Here is a 19,787-nt window from a genome sequence, read left to right on the forward strand (position 1 = left end):
AAAAACCAAAAATGTAAGCGCTAAAACAATAAAACTCTTAAAAGAACACATAGGTGCAAATCTTTGTGACCTTAGATTAGGCAGCAGTTTCTTAGGTATGACATCAAATGCACAAGCAAGAAAAGAAAAAATAGACAAACTGGGCATCATTAAAATTAAAAACTTTAATGCTTCAAAGGATATCATCCATCAACACAATGAAATGGCAACTCACAGAATGGGAAAAATATTTGCAAGTCATACATCTGATAATGGACTTATTTCTAGAATATATAGGAAACTTACACCTCAATAATAAAAGACAAATCCAATTTAAAAATGTGCAAAAAATCTGAATAGACATCTCTTGAAAGAAAATGTACAAAGGGCCAGGCGCAGTGGCTCATGCCTGTAATCCCAGCACTTTGGGAGGCCGAGATGGATGGATCACCTGAGGTGAGGAGTTCGAGACCAGCCTGGCCAACATGATGAAACCCTGTCTCTACTAAAAAAATACAAAAATTAGCCAGGCATGGTGGCACGCGCCTGTAATCTCAGCTACTCGGGAGGCTGAGGCAGGAGAATTGCTTGAACTCAGGAGGCAGAGGTGAGCCAAGATCATGCCACTGCACTCTAGCCTGGGCAACAGAGCAAAACTTCGTCTCACAAAAAAAAAAAAAAAAAAAAGAAGAAGAAAAAAAAGAAAATGTACAAAGGAGAGTAAGTACATAAAAATGTTCAACATCGGCTGGGCGCGGTGGCTCAAGCCTGTAATCCCAGCACTTTGGGAGGCCGAGAGGGGCGGATCACGAGGTCAGGAGGTCGAGACCATCTTGGCTAACACGGTGAAACCCCGTCTCTACTAAAAAATACAAAAAACTAGCCGGGCGAGGTGGCGGGCGCCTGTAGTCCCAGCTACTCGGGAGGCTGAGGCAGTTAAATGGCGTAAACCCCGGGGGGCGGAGCTTGCAGTGAGCTGAGATCCGGCCACTGCACTCCAGCCTGGGCGACAGAGCCAGACTTCGTCTCAAAAAAAAAAAAAATGTTCAACGTCATTAGCCAACAGAGAAATGTAAATGAAAACCACAATGCGATGCTATTTCACACCTACTAGGATGGCTATAATAAAAAAGGACGTAGAGAAATTGGAAACTTCATACAGTGCTGGTGGGAATGTTAAGTGGTGCAGCTGCTTTGAAAAATAGTCTGGTAGTTCTTCAAAAAGTTAAACAGACTTAACCCTACAATCCAGCAATTTCACTCCTAGGTATCTACCCAAGAGAAATGAAATGTTTGTGTCTACACAAAAACTTGTATACAAACATTTACAGCAGTGTGATTCGCAATAGTCAAAAGGTTGAAAAAACCCAAATGCCCATCTATTGATGAATGGATAAACAATAAATATGGTATATCCATATAATGGGATATTGTCCAACCACAAAAACAAAGAAATGCTGATACATGCTACAATATGAATGAATATTGAAAACATTATGCTAAGCCAGCCACAAAGAAAACAAATGATATATGATTTCCTTTGTATGAAATATCCACAGTAGGCAATATAGAGACAGAAAGTAAAGTAGTGATTACATAGGGCTGGGGGCAAGGGTGAAGGGTTTAGGGGTGTGGGATTTCTTTTGCGGGCAGTGAAAATGTTTTCAAATTGATGGTAGTGATGAATGCACAACTCTGTAAATGTATGAGAACCCACTAAATTGTATGTTTCAAATGGGTAAACTATATAACGTGGAATATATATCAGTAAAGCTGTTTTTAAAAGTAAAAAAATTTAAAAAGTTGTATTACATTTGTCTTGTCAGACCATGTAGTCATATATGTATATATATAATTTTTTTTGTCTCTTAGCCCTTATTTATTTGTAGTTCTACAGGTAATTATAATTGAATGGGCCAGGTGCAGTGGCTCACGCCTGTAATCCCAGCACTTTGGGAGGATGAGGCGGATGGATCACTTGAGGTCAGGAGTTCAAAACTAGCCTGGCCAACATGGTGAAACCCCATCTCTACTAAAAATACAAAAATTAGCAGGGTGTGGTGGCGCATGCCTGTAATCCCAGCTACTCGGGAGCCTGAGGCAGAAGAATCACTTGAACCCAGGAGGCAGAGGTTGCAATGAGGTGAGACTGTGCCACTGCACTCCAGCCTGGGCGATAGAGACTACATCTCAAAAAAAAAGAATGCCCATCATGTATCCTTATATTGATGTCACTAGTTATTTTGATGGTTGGAAATTCTTTCTGTGATAAATTTCACAGGAAGGCTCATGAAAACAATATTCCCGTTTTTACACGTTGATAACAGTTTATATCCTTTATACTTGCAAATTATTTTGCTGGATATAAGATTCTTGTGTCTTTCCTTGAATGTCTTAAATATGTTAGTTCTTTTCATTTTCTCTGGCATTATGCATTGTTGTCAAAAATTCTGATGATAATCCAATTTTCTATTCGCTAAGAGTCAAATGAGCCTTTTTCTAGGTGCCCAGAAAATCTTCCTCCCTCCTCCCTCCCTCCCTTCCTTCCTTCCTTCCTTCCTTCCTTCCTTCCTTCCTTCCTTCCTTCCTTCCTTCCTTCCTTCCTTCCTGACAGTTTCACTCTTGTCGCTCAGGCTGGAGTGCAGTGGCGCCATCTTGGCTCACTGCAACCTCTGCCTCTGGGGTTACAGCGATTCTCCTGCCTCAGCCTCCCAAGTAGCTGGGATTACAAACTCCCACCACCATGCCTGGCTAATTTTTGTGTTTAGTAGAGACTGGGTTTCTCCATATTGGCCAGGTTTGTCTCAAACTCTTGACCTCAGGTGATCCGCCTGCCTCGGCCTCCCAAAGTGCTGGGATTACAAGCCTGAGCCACTGCACCCGGCCTCTTTTTTCTTGAAGTCTCTTTATTTATTTATTTATTTATTTTTGGATAGGAAACTTTTTAAAATACTTTTTTTGGGGGAAGTGGGGAGGAAACTGAGTCTCACTCTGCCACTCAGGCTGGAGCGCAGTTTCGTGATCTAGGCTCACTGCAACCTCCGCCTCCCAGGCTCAAGCAATTCTCATGCCCCAGCCTCCCGAGTAGCTGGGACCACAGGCATGGCACCACTACGCCTGGCTAATTTTTGTATTTTCCTTTTGGTAGAGACCGGGTTTCACTCTATTGGCCAGGCTGGGCTCAAGTGATCCGCCGGCCTTGGCCTCCCAAAGTGTTCAGATTACAGGTGTGAGCCTTCCAAAGTTCTGGGATTACAGGTTTGGTGAAACTCATCCAGGAAAACTTTTTATTTTTCAAATCACAAACTTTCCAAGTGTCAATTTTCTCGTTTAAAAAACATATGCGGCCAGGATCGGTGGTTCAAGCCTGTAATCCCAGAACTTTAGGAGGTCGAGGCAGGCAGATCACCAGAAGTCAGGAGTTTGAGACCAGCCTGGCCTATATGGTGAAACCCTGCCTCTACTAAAAATACAAAAATTAGCTGGGCGTAGTGGCGCGCCCCTGTAATCCTAGCTACTTGGGAGGCTGAGGCAGGAGAATCGCTTGAATCTGGGAGGCAGAGGTTGCAGTGAGCCACTGCACTGCTGCCTGGGCAACAGAGTGAGACTCTGTCTCAAAAAACAAACAAACAAAACAACAACAAAACATATGCTCGGATTAAATTTGCAAGTGTTATAATTTCTAAAATTCTATAAAAGAAAATAAATGTTTAAAATTTCAAGCCAGTTATCCTTGTGGGAATTTATGTGGATGCTGCAAATATAAAGAGCAAAACAAAGGAAAATCTTACAAGTAAAATCTCACTTTTATAATTTCATATTTTCCTAAAAGTAGAGATTAAGCTGTGTTTGAAAGATCTTAATTTTTATCCCACAGAATAGAGCAATAACATTTTATTTTGTAACCAATCAATTTTAGTTTCTCTATCTTCTTTATATAATATTGTATTTGAAAACCTTTATTTTATCATATGTGGTGCAAACATATAAGCATACATATTTAAGTGCACAGATATTGTTTCCAGCAGGATTTAAAATTGCAGTATACTGTGGTGTTGATTGTTCTGGGAAAATACCATCAGCTATGTGGTGTGCTCTTTCAATATGCAATTAAGAATCTTTTTTATTTTCAGGAAAGTGTGTTTTTTAAAAATTAAATGTATAGAGTTTAATATTTGTCCTATGCCCTTGCTTTGGTTTTCTCTTATAGGAATTTCTATTACCTGTGTGTTTAATTTCCTTTACCTTTCTCTTTTCCTTTTGATCTCTGTTCATTTCTTTTCGATTTAAAAAGTTTTCCTTTTTTTTACTTTCTAGAAATTTCTCTACAGGTACTTGTTGCATTTACTTGCTTGTATTCTTTCTAGTTTAGTGTTCATTTATGAAATGATTTTCTCCTCTTCTTATTCTTATTCTTTCTTGAGCTATGTCACCTCGTTTCTGAGGCTTCCTGATTCTGAGTTAGGTTGTTGTTAATGTCTCTTAGCTCATCTTGAAATAATAGGTTACAATTTTTCGTTATTTTGTGGGCACGTCTTTTTGGCATACTTTCATTATCTTTGGGATGTTATTCAGCTCCCCATTTTCTTTTGTCTTATTATAATTTTGCATGTGATTTGACCTTGATACTACTGTGTTTTTGTTTTTGTGTGAAATCAGTTTCCCTGGACTTCGAAAAAATAAGGTGGAATTCCAAGGGGCTTTTCTAATTTCACAGAGCTCCCTCTTCTGTTGCTTTCGTGTAGTGTTAAAAAATATGGTGGTTTGCTTTCTGGGATTTTCTGGCTCTGTTCCCCTCCCCCTTTAAGTCTAGCGTTTCTATTTGCATGTAATATCTGAGACACACATCCAGTAAAACATTATTTAGGGTTTATTTAAAATTCACACTTAACTGAGCATCCTGTATTTTTCTTTGCTAAATCTGGCAATACTAGTTGTAAATATTTTCCATGTGCTTTGGTTTTTTTTTTTTTTGAGACAGAGTCTCGCTCTGTTGCCCAGGCTGGAGTGCAGTGGCCGGATCTCAGCTCACTGCAAGCTCCACCTCCCAGGTTTATGCCATTCTCCTGCCTCAGCCTCCCGAGTAGCTGGGACTACAGGCGCCCGCCACCTCACCCGGCTAGTTTTTTGTATTTTTTTAGTAGAGACGGGTTAGCCAGGATGGTCTTGATCTCCTGACCTCGTGATCCGCCCGTATCGGCCTCCCAAAGTGCTGGGATTACAGGCTTGAGCCACCGCGCCCGGCCGTGCTTTGATTTTGCAATCTAGTTCTGCTGTTTTTATGTAGAGATTTGCAGAGATTGAACAACTATGTGGTTGCTGCCATTGCCACTTTCCCAGAATATGCCACATAATTTTCAAATGTAATCTTCCTTTCTTTTACTGCCTTGGTGTACTTCTCCCTTCCCTTATGCATATTTCACCCTGTATCTCTGTAGATAATCCATGTTCTAAACCTACTGCACATTTTTCTATAATTTTTATTATATATATCTAATCATACTTGCCTATAAGCATTATATATGGTTTTCTGGTTTTTTTTCTTTTTTAAAATTTATTATTGTTTTTTTTTAATTTTGGGGGATGGAGTCTCACTCTGTTGGCCAGGCTAGAGTGCAGTGGCACAATCTCAGCTCACTGAAACCTCCACCTCCGGGTTCAAGTGATTCTCCTGCCTCAGCCTCCCAAGTAGCTGGGACTACAGGCATGCGTCACCATGCCCAGCTAATTTTTATATTTTTAGTAGAGATGGGGTTTCACCATGTTGGCCAGGCTGGTCTCAGACTTCTGACCTCAGGTGATCCGTCTGCTTTGGCCTCTCAAAGTGCTAGGATTACAGGCATAAGCCACCATACCCAGCCTGGTTTTTCCCGCTCCTCTCCTCTCCTCTCTTCTCCTCTCCTCTCCTCTCCTCTCCTCTCCTCTCTCTTTCTTTCTTTCTTTCTAAACAAAAGATCACCTTGTATACACTTTTCTTCATCTTGATTTTCTCTGTCAACAACATCCTGCAGAAATCCCTCCAACTCATAGAACTCTATTTCCCTCTTTTTCATAATATTCAGAGATGTGCATGGTCTGTGATTAGTTCAACCATGTTCTTAGTGCTGGCCTTTGTAGATTTTTTGCCACTACAAAAGCATCTGTAATAAACATCCTTATATAGATCCTTATAAGTGATTGCTTTTGTTTCTATGAGAGAGACTCCTAGGAGTATATTTAGTGAGAAAAATGTGTTTCTGATTGTTGCAGGAATGGAGACTGGTGCATTCAACATCCATGGCATCCCCTTGCTAGCACACTTTCCCAAAGAAGAGTGAGCGTAAAGCTAAAAAAGCAAAACCGCAGACTCCCATTAGTTCAGCCAAGTAAGTGGCACTTGTGCAGGACTTAGATGCTAGAAGTGAGTTATGTGATAAGTCACTGAAGCATTTGACTCTTTTGCGTGGAAGGTGTAGTGAAGTTTCTCCCTACTGGCTTGTCCTTAATCTCATTCATGTCTGTAGAAAGTAGTGGTGTGGGATTTCCACTGGGACCCTCCATGGTGGGAATGGGTGTTTCTCCTGGCTGTATCATCACTCAAAATTCCCTGGAAATTATTAAGATAATATCCTGGAACAAATCTCTGTTCATTAAAACATGCTACAGTAGATTCTGTTGGTTAAAACAAGTGCCCTTGACCCATACCAGCTGTGATTGCAGTAAACAGTGCTTCAGTGAAAAATGGGGAGGTGGGATTGGTTATTTGCCTTTGTTGCAATTGAAAGCTGTGACAAATGTGTTTGACATCAGAGAATGGTGGCTGGCAGTGCATGGTACACAGTGGTGAACCATTACTTCAGTTATCATCTGTGGATACCTGGAGTGAAATACATATTGAAGATAATGCCTTGGCAGTCAAAGTAGCTGCTGTGACAGACCATGTGAAAGCCATAAGGAATATAAAGGTTGTGACTTGGGTGGGCTATTTCTAATTGTGCTTAAGGAAAGAAAATTAAAGCCTCAGGGTTTTAAATTCTTGCCTGGAGACATGGTTAGAGAAGCAGGGAATTCCTCCTGTGACTGCCCTGAAATAATCTCTTCATGTAGTCCTACATGACTGAGGTTAACTGGCTTGCTGGATCAATATAGGTTGAACTCATAGTCCTGCCTGATCTTTTAGGTAAAACTTAGGGCATCAATTGGGAAAGGATGGCACCATGAGAATGTGGGAAAATTTGGGAAGATCTGCGGATACCAAGTACCTCAAACCCCACTGAGTTTCTCTTGATAGCAGAAGCCCTCTTGCCCTTACACTACCCCATCTTATATACACCTGTTCCCGTCCTACTTGAAGCTCTTCTTGTGATCTCACCTAAGATAGTTTTCTTGTTAGCAGATGACAATTCTCATCATCCCCCTCATATCCCTGATCATTGTACTGAAACATACAGTCATATTGTCCTGTGTCCCAGGAGACCAATCAAAAGTTAAGCCTTAGCAAAATAATTGCAAGGTTTTGCTAATTTATTTCAACAAGACATGGGTAATATGTACATGTACATGGAGTCTAAGAGATTAGGGACACACTTTTACATTGGCCCGAATTTACTTAATTTTATAGGATCTAATTGCTTCTTTGGTTCAATTAAAACTTGGTGTGGCCTATGTGATGTGAAATTGGGATTCCAGAAACTCATACCAGAAACACACCAAAGTATGATGTAAAGAAATTGGCTGGGCATGGTGGCTCACGCCTGTAATCCTAGCACTTCGGGAGGCTGAAGCAGGTGGATCACCTGAGGTCAGGAGTCTGAGACCAGCCTGGCCAATATGGTGAAACTCTGTCTCTACCAAAAATACAAAAAATTAGCTGGGCATGGTGGCTGGCGCCTATAATCCCAGCTATTCAGGAGGCTGAGGCAGGAGAGTCACTTGAACCCAGGAGGTGGAGGTTGCAGTGAGCTGAGATCGAGCCACTGCCCGGGCAACAAGAGCATAACTCCGTCTCAAAAAACAAAAAAACAAAAAAACAAAAAAACAAAAAAGGAAATCAAAAGATATACGTTTTTGAAATTTTGGAGTGGATTTATCAAATATGGATTTGTCACTCACTCACTCCCAAATTAAATTACCCAAGAAGGCTCAGAGAATCTTTCACCATGACATGGAAAAGTACAAATGAAAAAAAGTGGAAATGGAGAAGGAAAAGTTGGATGAGGGATTTTGCTATAGAAATGTATACCTGGATTTTGGTGGAATGATCCTATCCCACAGTGGCAGAGACCATGAAGTAGCACTTAACCAGTAGAGAAAGGCAGCATGGCTACACAGTAGGTATCAGGGATACAGTGGTTCTCAGAATTGTCTGACCCGTAGGAAACTTTGATGGTGGCTAACCTGAGGTACTCATGGCCAAAATACATAGACAGCCCACTAAGATTCTACTCAACTGTAAAACTAGAAGAAAACATTTTTTTACATGTATGGAAAGAGTCCTGACTTAAGCTATCCCAATGAAGAGTCATGTTCTCTCACCCTTTTTCCATTTCTGAGTCAGTTCAATGACCCAGCACCCATTGAATGAAGGAGAGATCAGGAATCCTGGGGAGGAACCCAGTGGTAACTTAGATATACACAACTCTTATTCTTCCTCTTTCCCAAGAAGACTCAGGCCTATTTACCATGGAAACTGAGCCCCAGGGAAGACAAACATCCAGATCTCTCAGGAATGATTAGCTACTGCGTCCGAAGCAAACTAAATCCCTGAGAAAACTGAATTCCACCATCGTCCCCCATTCAGGGTGGGACTTATGAGAGCTAAGTGATGAAGTTTGGGCTAGCATTCTTCTCACAGTGGCCCAGTGAGTCTTATATCCATCCTGTGTTTATTTTCCTAGTTCTGGAGTTCATAGTGGAAGTAGAAATATTCAGCTACTGGTAGAAAAATAAACATTGTTCTCTGACCCATGGAATCATGTCTATTATGGTAGAAAGGGCCAAGTATAAGTACATGGAGATTCCTCTCCCTACTGAAGTTATAAACTAAAGACAATATCATATCCCTTTGGAATTGTGGTGATGAGGTACCATCAAACACTTGAAATACTTATAAGTAGTGATTCTTACCACATCTCCATTTCCCTCACCTGTTTGGTGTGTGTCTTGGAGAATTTTACTGGATTACTACAAGTTTAATCAGATAGTAATTTTAATTAGAGTTGCTGATTCTCTTTCCTGGAGAAAAATTAACCCAGCGCCTCATACCTGGAAGGTTGAAATTGCCTTTTTTTCTGTCTCCTAATAAGCAGATAATACTAGAGGCAATTGCTTTTACGTGGAAGGGTCACTTATTTATCTCTATTTTCTTGGCTCAAGGTGGTTATAATTTGGTTCCTATGGATATGAGTATCTCACCATCTTACTGGATATTACTTTGATCCAATATATTAATGACATTCATTCTGATAGGACCTGAGAGCAGGAAATAGTAGGTATTCTCAGCTCCCTGATGAGATACATGCCTGCTGAAAGGTGGTTGTGAAATCCCACAAGAATTCCAATGTGTTCTCTCATGGAAATGTTTGGGAATCTAATGTCCTGGGGAACATTAGCTGACATCTTCAAAATGAAAAACAAGTTGTAAAATGAAAAACACCCTGCATTCCTACCTTTAAGAAAAAGGTACAATGTATGGCAGATTATTCTGGATTTTTGAGGCAACATATGCTGCATTTACTGAGTAACCTTTACTTTAGCCCGTTGACTAAGCAAACTGTAAGGGGGCCAGACTTCAATGAACTGCAGAATAAGAGAAATTCTGCCTTGTTGAAGCTGCTTGGCACCCAGCTTTTATGACCCAAAGTATGAAATAGTCCTGGAAGTATTTGTGGCAGATTGGGGTGATGTATAAAGCTTGCAGAAAACCTAGATAGAAGAATCACAGCATAGTCCCTTAGGATTTTTGGAGCAAAATAAAATTCTATTAGGAAAATCACTATTCTTTCGAGGCTGTGGCTTGCTAGAGGCTGATAGAGACTGAGCATCTGAATATAGTACACTAAATGACCATGAGATCTGCATTATCAGCATAAACTGGGTATTATCTGATTTACCATGCCCTGACATAGAGTATGCCTACCAGAAGTTCATCATCAAGCAGAAGTAGTATGTATAAAATTGGGCTTGAACAGCTCTAAGAGGCACAATTCAGTTCAATAAATAGAGGTTGTTCAGTATTTACAGTGCACTTATTTTTGATATTCTATAGAAATTTTTAAACATACAGAAAAAAAGACTTGTCCAGTGAGGATCCATATACCTACCACCTAGATTCTACCATTAACATATTCATTCTTATATATATATATATATTTAGAGAGAGAGAGAGAGACAAAGTCTTGCTCTGTTGTCGAGGCTGGAGTGCAATAGCATGATCTTGGCTCACTGCAACCTCTGCCTCCTGGGTTCAAGTGATTCTCTTGTCTCAGCCTCCAGAATACCTGGGATTACAGGTGTTCACCACCACACCCATCTAATTTTTTATATTTTTAGTAGAGATGTTGGCCAGGCTGGTCTCAAACTCCTGACCTCAGGTGATCCTCCTGGCTCGGCCTCCCAAAGTGCTGGGATTACAGGTGTGAGTCACTGTGCCTGGCCCATATTCTTATATTTGTTTTTTTGCACATTATCTAGTCATTCCTGTATGTATCCACAAATTCATCTTGCTTTTTGGATCCATTTCAGAGTAATTTACCTAGTTCTCTACTTCTATTGCATATCCATCTATCCCTCAAGCCACACCTTTGGACTCTTGGGTTGTTCCTTGTGGCCAGCTGACTGAAGAGGAAAACCCTTAGCCTAGTTTACAGCTGGCACCAGACAATATTCTGTCAGTAGCGAGAAATGAACTCAGCGGCATTAGAGCCCTGCTTAGAGTGGGCCTTAAAGACAGTGGTGAAGAGAAATCTGCCCAATGGGCAGAACTTATATTAGTACATTCTATTTTCTCTTTGCCTAGAAGGAGAAATATGAATGTACAGCAATTAATAAGCAGTGGTTAATTGGTCAGCCAGACAAGAGACTCAGGAGAAGCAGCTCCAGAGGGCAGGGGACAAAGGAGCCTGAGAAGGAGGTGTGGTTTCAGAATGTGAGGATATTTGTGTAAAACATGAAAGCTCACCAGAAAACCTCCACAGGGGATGACACTCTCAATAATTGAGCAGACGAGATTAGCTGCTCTGGGTTTCAGTCAGCCTTTTTGCCCAGCTTGCACAATGAGTTTATGAACTAAGTGGCTATGACAGCAGAGATAGAGGCTATGCTTGGGCTCAATTCTGTGGTCTCTTATCATCAAGACCAACCTAGCTTCTACTACTGCTGAGCGCCCAATCTTTCAGCAGCAAAAACCAATGGTAAACACCTAATATAGCATCATAATCTAAGAAGATCAGTCAGCCACCTGGTGGTAGGTTGATTTTATTGGATCCCTGTCAACGTATTGCCCATACTAGAATAGACATTTATTCTAAATATGTATTTGTCTTGCTTGCTTACCCAAAATGCTTCTGTTACAAACGTCATCCTTGAAATTACTGGATACCTTATTCCTGGCCATGGTATTCTGTACAACATTGTTTCTGGCTAAGAAAGAAGCAAGGCAATGGGCTGGCACATGCAGAAATTGCTGATCTTATCACGTGCCTCATTACCCAGAAACAACTGAGTATACAGAATGGTTAAATGGCCTATTAGACTCAGGTACTGAGCCAGCTGGAAGACAACTGGGGAAGTCAGGCGAGGGGAGTGGGTGCTGCAAAAGTCTGAACAAGTAACTGTTAATAATATATGGTGGTGTTTCTCCTACAGTCAGAATTCATGGATCTGGGAACCAAGGGGGTGAAAGTGGTAGTGTTATTTTAAAATATTGTGTCTAATGGCCCATGCTATAGTTCAAATGTGTCCCCCAAAAGTTCACAAGCTGGAAATTTAATTGTTAAATACATTTTAGCAATTAAAGAGGTGATTTAGGCAGTTGCCTTTAAGAGGCAATTAGTCCATGAAAGCTCTACCCTCATTAAGGGATTAATGCCATTATTGCAGGACAGGGTTAATTATGAGAGTGGGCTCCCGATAAAAACATCAAGTTCAGCCTCCATCCCTCTCTGCCTCTTGCATGCATGTCTCCTTATCATATGATGCCTTCCAGCATGGGAAGACCCTCATCAGATGCTGGCACCTTGCTCTTGGACTTCCCAGTCTCCAGAACCATGAGTCAAATCAATTTCTCTTCCTTAAAAATTATCCAGTATGTGGTATTCTGTTACAGCAGCAAAAATGGACTAGGACAACTTACCAAATGTTTGCTTCCTGTTCTTTCCATTTTTGGCTCTACTGATTTAGAGGTTTCTGTACCCAAAGAATTAATGTTTCCATCATTGGACAAAAGAAGGGCTCCACTGAATGGGAAACTGAAACTGTCACCTGATCATTTTGTATTCCTCATGCACCTGGATTAACAGGCCCAAACGGGGATTACCATTTGGCTGGGGTAATTGATCCAGATTATCAAAGGGAAATAGGAATACTGCTACAAAACTGAGTGAGCAAAAAATATATCTGAATACAGGTGAGCCTCTGGAACACTCCCTAAGAATGGCATATCCAGTAATAAAATCTAGTGGGAGACTACAGTACCCCTATGGTTTGGACCACTCCATGGATAAAATGGCTCAACTGGCTGAGACAAAGGCTGAGAAAAAGGGAACATGATGTTGACATGATAGCATTTCAGTAATGTTCTGTAACTTGTGCCCAGCTGCAGAAATGAGGACTTTAGGAGCTATCTTATGATTCCTCAAATTATGCATATGCATATGTAATTACACATATGTAATATTTATTTCAATTATACATTTTAATATTCCTTGTATCTTTCTTCTACTATTTTATATAAGGCAGATGTTTTTGTTATCTGATGCTGTATAAAAAACCACCTAAAAATTTAATGTGTTAAAACAACTATTAGCTTTCACAATTCTATGAGATGACTGGGTACTCTGATTTCCTGTGGGAGCTAGAGTACACCTTTCCAATAATTTTTTTTAAAAATTAAGTTGACCAGAGAAGTAATTCTATTGCTTATAACCAAAGAAGGCTAATTGGAACAGAAATTGGTACCTGAGAGTGTGTTCTAAGCAAAAGGCCCTCAAAGAAATATGGTGTATTTTGATTATCAGGCCAAGATAAGACAAGAGGCAATTACACTCCAATTTCTTTTTCTTTTTTTTTTTTTTTTTTTGAGATGGAGTCTCACTCGTCTCTCAGGCTGGAGTGCAGTGGTGCGATCTCCGCTCACTGCAAGCTCCGTCGCCTCCCAGGTTCACGCCATTCTCCTGCCTCAGCCTCCTGAGAAGCTGGGACTACAGGCGCCCGCCACCACGCCCGGCTAATTTTTTTGTATTTTTAGTAGAGACGGGGTTTCACTGTGTTTGCCAGGATGGTCTCGATCTCCTGACCTTGTGATCCGCCCGCCTTGGCCTCCCAAAGTGCTGGTATTACAGGTGTGAGCCACCGCGCCCGGCCTACACTCCAATTTCTAACTGGGGCAAAGAAATGAATAGCTCATGGGACCCAGTGGAGAAATTCCAAAAGTTCTAGGGAACTTGGGAGCAGGTGCCTACAATAACCCTAGAGCCTGCTCAAATGGGCACCTTAACAAAGTGGCCCTGGTGGCAGGGATGGATGCCATATATGAACTAAAAAATATGAACTTCCTTTCACTAAATTTGAGCTCACTACCACCTGTTATGTATGCAATTGCTGACAAGAGCATCCAGCTGTGAACCAGTGCTATGATAGCAACAACCGTTGAGAAGTGAGTTGAGATCATGGGGTCCCATTACATCATGGATGAGACAGCAATTTTGGACTCACAGGAATGGGAACTTATTGCATATTTCATGTTGTGCTCACTGGTTCATTGTATACTAAATATATTATATCTATCTAGCTGCCTATCTAGCTATACACACACAAATATATACATACACATATAGATACATAAAACAAGATCCCTGGCTCACACCTGTAATCCCAGCACTTTGGGAGGCTGAGGCAGGCGGATCACCTGAGGTCAGGAGTTCGAGACCAGCCTGGCTAACGTGGTGAAATCCCATCTCTACTAAAAATACAAAAATTAGCTGGGAGTAGTGACAGGTGCCTGTAATACCAGCTACGCGGGAGGCTGAGGCAGGAGAATCACTTGAACCTGGGAGGCAGAGGTTGTAGTAAGATGGGATAGTGCCACTGCACTCCAGCCTGGGAGATAGAGTGAGACTCCGTCTCAAAAAACAAACAAACAAACACCAACAAAAAACCCCACAAGATTTCTCTCTACATATGCCATATATTAACTTTTATAATTTTTTCGATTGTAAAACCGTTATAAAAATGAAGCTATTAATGGAGCAACTTAGCCCTTAGTGGAAATGACTCATCCTAAGGGAGACTTCGCCACCAGGAGTCAATGGCAGGTTATAATCAGCTTCCCCTCCACCCACTCAAGCACCTGGAGATGCCCTTCACTTTCTGCCCACCTAATGCCCCCAGAGGTCAGCTGGGAGAGGAAATGAAAAGTTCTCTAATAGGCAGATATCTATGTCAGCTCCAGTGAAACCACATTTATTCCAGTGTTCTATTCAGAATCTTTTGACCAGCCAGTTCAATTTGAAGTTCGTTTATTTCTTTTGACAATGTTAACCAAGTACCTCCTTATATGCCAGAGGCTGTTTTAGGGACTAGGCACGCAGTAGTACAAAAAACACACCAAATCCCTTTCACACTACCTAGAGAGGGGTCCATACAGTGTTGTTCTGGATTGCCATCATAACTTAAAGGAAAATGTTCACAAAGTCTGGAGTCCTTAATGTTCTGCAAATGAAAGAGGAGGATGTCATTGAGTTCCTTGCAGCAGGAAGCCATTTAGATGGCACCAACCTTGACTTCCAAATGGAACAGCACATCTATAAAAGGAAAAGTGATGGCATCCACATCATAAATCTGAAGAAGACCTGGGAGAGGCTTCTGCTGGCAGCTCGTGCCATTGAAAACCCTACTGATGTCAGTGTCATATCTTCCAGGAATCTTGGCCAGCAGGCCATGCTGAAGTTTGCTGCTGCCACAGGAGCCATTCCAATTGCCAGTCACTTCATTTCTGAAACTTTCACTAACCAGATCCACTGGCCAGCCTTCTGAAAGCCACATCTTTGGGTGTTTACTGATCCCAGGGCTGACCACCAGCCTCTCAGAGGCATCTTATGTTAACCTGCCTATCATTGTTATGTGTAACACAGATTCTTCTTTGCACTATGTAGACACTGGCATTCCTTGCAAGGAGAGAGCTCACTCAGTAGGTCTGATGTGGTGGAGGCTGGCCTAGGAAGTTCTGAGCATGCGTGACATCATCTCCCATGAACAACCATGGGAGGTCATGCCTGATCTCTACTTCTACAGAGATCCTGAAGAGATTGAGAAGGAAGAGCAGGCTGCTGCTGAAAAAGCTGTGACCAAGGAGGAATTTCAGGTTGAAATTCCTAGCTCTTGAGTTCACTGCTGCTCAGCCTGAGGTTACAGGCTGGTCTGAAGGCATGCAGGTGCCCTCTGTGCCTATTCAGCAGTTGCCTACTGAAGACTGGAGCACTCAGGCTGCCACAGAAGACTGGTCTGCAGCTCCCACTGCTCAGGCCACTGAAAACATAGGAACAACCACCGAGTGGGCTTAAAGCTGTTCTTCCACAGGCTCTTAAGCAACATGGAAATAAGTCTGGTGGAAAATAAACATCATTTTCTAAAACAAACAAACAATCAAACAAAAAGACAAAAATCGCTTCTCATGGAGCTTGTGTTCTCATGGTGGGAAGCGAGACAAACAATAACTAAATAAATAAATTTGGGTGGTAATAAGTGCTAAGAAGAAAAATAAAACATGGGCAAGGGTGTGGGGATGTTGGGTTATCACAGAAGGCCTCTAGTAGGGCAGAGACTCTGGACTGTGTTCCAGGCAGTGAGAACAGCCCATGCAAGGACCCTGAGGTGGCAGTGTGCTCTGCACGTTGAGGAACAGTGAGGAAGCCAGCATGGCTGGAGTGGAGTAAGCAAGGGGCATGAGTAGGAGTTTGGATCTGGAGGTATTACAATGGAAGCCAGATCATGTAGGCTCCTATAGGCTTTGGTTAGGACTCTGGATTTTATTGTGAGTGTGGTTGAGAACCCTTGTAGCATTTTGAATAGAGACATGAAATGCTCTGTTTAATGATTTAGTGGGATCACTCTTGCTCCCCTATAGAGAATGGTCTTGGTCTTTGATGCAAATAAGTTCCATGCCTCTACATTTCTTCATCTTCAGCATATAAAAATGCAAGCTCCCCCCATTTCCTCTCACTGTAGGGGCTTTCATCTCCCTATATCTCCAAGTCTTTCTCTTGGGCTTATCTTCCACTGGTGACCTCCCTTCTCCAAACTTGTGTTGCAATTGTAGGCAAACTTCCCTGCCTAAATAGCCTTTCACCTCATCCCATCCCTGACACCTATCTTGCCCCTGAGGACACAAATGTCCTTGCAACCTCTGCAGGGCAGGTTGACATGTTCCCATGTTCTTCTTATTATACAACAGAACCAACACTTAGACTTGCCTGCTCCCACTGACCCACTGGAAGCTTTTACACTGTATGGTTTAATGGGAAGCTGCACAGACTTTGTAGTCAGACTGGACTTGAATCTCCACTGCATCCCCTTTTACTGGCTGGGTTACACTGGGCAAATTATTTCACTTAATATGAGCCTTGGTTTCCTCACCTGTAAAATACATTGGACAATTTTTGTGAAGATTACAGGAAGCAATGATTGTAAAATACCCATTATAGTGCCCAGCACTCAAAAAACCTTACTCTTCTCTTTCCTCCTGTCCCTTTGATAACCATATGATCCTCCTGTCACTTATCTGTATAGTGTGCAGGTAGAATGTGGCATTTGACTCACCTTGCTAATCCAGACTTCATCCCCATCTGTGATGGTTAATCTTAGGTGTCACCTTGAGTAGATTAAGGAATGCCTAGAAAATTGGTAAAGCATTATTTTGGGGGTATATCTGTGAGGTTGTTTCCAGAGATGATTAAAGTATGAATCTGAGTAGACTAGGTGAAGAAGATCTGCCCTCAATGCGGGCAAGTGCCATCTAATTGGCCAGGGGTCCTGAGAGAACAAAAATAGAGGAAAGGCTAATGTATCTATCTATCTGCTTGAGCGGGGATACACTCTTCCACTCCTGTCCTTGGACAACAGAACTCCAGGTTTTCCAGCCTTTGGACTCCAGAACTTATACCAGTAGTCCTCCAGGATCTCAGATCTTACACCTCAGACTGAGAGGTATATCATCAGCTTCCCTGGTTCTGAGGCCTTTGGACGTGGACTGAGCTATGCTACCAGCATCCCAGGGTCTCCAACATGGAGGTGGTCTGTTGTGGAACTCATCAGCCTCCATAAGCACATGAGCCAATTCTAGTAAATCTCCTCTCATAAATCCATATATCTATATCTAGATAGCCTATTGGTGTGTATTGCTGGAGAATCCTAAGAGTTTTCATAACCACATGGGAGACTTGTTTCAGAAACTCATTCCTGTAGCCATACCTTGAGCCATTTCAACTCCAGTATTTTAGTCTCTGGTCAAAATCTCCCATCTCTTCATTCATCCTTAATCCCTTTCGAGCCATCTTGTGCACTCCAGTCTCCAAGTGCTCCTTCTCCAAGGTCTGACAGCTGCATCCCTGGGCTCTACCTCCTTCCTTATTTGACCTGGACTTCCTCCTGTGAATCAGTGAGAGTTTTAGAGTTCCAGGGATAGAAACTGACTCTGGCTAACTTCAGCAGAAAAGGAACCTGCTGAAAGCATATTAACGGGTTTCAAGAACCAGTGGGAAAGTTGGAAAACAGGCTTGGAAAAGGGGTGGCATGTGTTAGGTTTGTCATTCGGTAAATATTTATTTCCTATCCTCCATCAACCTCCATAGGAGAAATATGGTGCTGGATTTTCCCACATGATTTTCTTTGGACATTGAAGCATTGGAGGAAAAGACAGTATGCCTGTAGCCTTAGAGGCATTCGTGTTTCCACTCATCCTGAGAGCTTCTGATCTCCATCATAAAAGAAGCATTCTCTGGGTAACCTGCTAGTCCCAGAAGAATGAAAGACTGGTAAAGATATCCCAGCCAGCTTATACACTGCAGTCTGAAACAGATATCCCCAGGTAACTGGCTTGTGTATGAGCAAGAAACAATGATTTTTATTATAGGTCCCTGAGATTTTATGATTGTTTATTATACAGCATTGTGTGAGTAGCTGGTGGACCAAGTAGTCCTGGTAGAACCAAGGATGGGCGGGGAGCAGGACCCATGACTAAGCATGCCATAAAAACTAGTTGATAAGGATATGTCTTCTTGCTCCTTTTGCTGTTGCCACTGCTGGACTCTCAACTCCACCAGTATGAATGTGTTCTAAGCCAGTGCTTTTCACACTTTAATATGTATGAATCATGTGGGATCTTGTTAAAATGCAGATTCAGTACATCTGGGTGGGCCCTGAGATTCTACATTTCTAAGGCTCCCAAGTGATGCCAATGCTACTGGCCCCAGACAGATGGGAATATCCAAATGGGTGAATCTAGGTCACGTGTCCCCGCCTTGGCTGTTAGGTGACAGGCAGAGGGATGACCCTTCTGTGGTGGGTCAGGGAGCACTGTATCCCAGTAGTGCTATTCAATGGGAAATGAGAAGAGCAACTAAAAATATTACAGATGTCTATTCCAGACTCCCTATTAAATCACTTTAACACTTCTCTTGCTCTTGGTCCTGCTATTGCACTTGTTCTGCAACTCCTGATCTTGGATCAATCCTCTGGCTACCTTCATCACTTTTACCAACTTATTCATTCATTTAAAACATATTTTCTGAATTCCGATAATATGCCAGCCATCAGGGATAATTTGGTAAAAAAAAAAAAAAAAAAAAAAAAAGAAGAATGAAGATCCCCTTGTGGCTTATATTCTAGTGGAAAAAACAGACATTCTAAAAAAAAAAAGTTAAATGAATCCAGGGTGCTAAATGTGCTATGAAGAGAATATCATGAGTAACTAGGGGCAGCTTACATGAGATAAGTTAAGCTGAAGTCTGAATTACGAGCTCAGAGAATAGCTGAAAGAAAAATGTTCAAGGCTGAGAGGCCAAGTGCAAAGTCTTGAGGCAGGGAAGGTCTCGGCTTTGAAAAACAGAAAGGAGGCCAATGAGACTAGGGTTATTGAGCAAGAGGGAGGGAAGTGCTGAATTAGGGTGGAGAAGTGGTCAGAGGCCAAGCACACAGGGAAAGCTAAGGAATTTAGATTTTATTCTGAATATAACAGGGAGCACTGGAGGATATTTAAGTAACAGCAGAAGATGAATCCGTATATATTCTGAAAGCTCACTTAGGTCACTGAATGGAGAATGGATTGTAAGGGCAAGAATAGAAAGCAGGAGACCAACAGAGAGAGTGGCAGTGGTCCAGGTGAGAGATGCTTGTGGCCTGGCTCCTATCTTTTTTCTGCTGTATGAGAAAGCCACAGACTTCTCCCATTTAAGAGTAATCCCTCCACCTGAATCACTCATCATCTTCTCTGCTTTTATTAATTCTCCCTGTTTTCTACCTTCAATCTCTTTCCTTCCTTTGGGTCTGTCTCCTCAGCATATTAACATATTCAGATCTCTTACACATAAAAAATAACAGTATTAAGAGGTGGGACC

At 41.8% G+C, this 19,787-nt stretch overlaps 1 pseudogene; it reads left to right on the forward strand.

Moving 5' to 3' along the window:
- Positions 1-14,697: 14,697 nt before the first annotated feature.
- LOC117062023 lies at positions 14,698-15,784 on the forward strand (annotated as a pseudogene).
- The last annotated feature ends 4,003 nt before the right edge of the window (positions 15,785-19,787 follow it).

Source organism: Trachypithecus francoisi, unplaced genomic scaffold (assembly GCF_009764315.1).
Source record: "Trachypithecus francoisi isolate TF-2019V2 unplaced genomic scaffold, Tfra_2.0 Lachesis_group17, whole genome shotgun sequence".
Lineage (NCBI taxonomy): Eukaryota > Metazoa > Chordata > Mammalia > Primates > Cercopithecidae > Trachypithecus > Trachypithecus francoisi.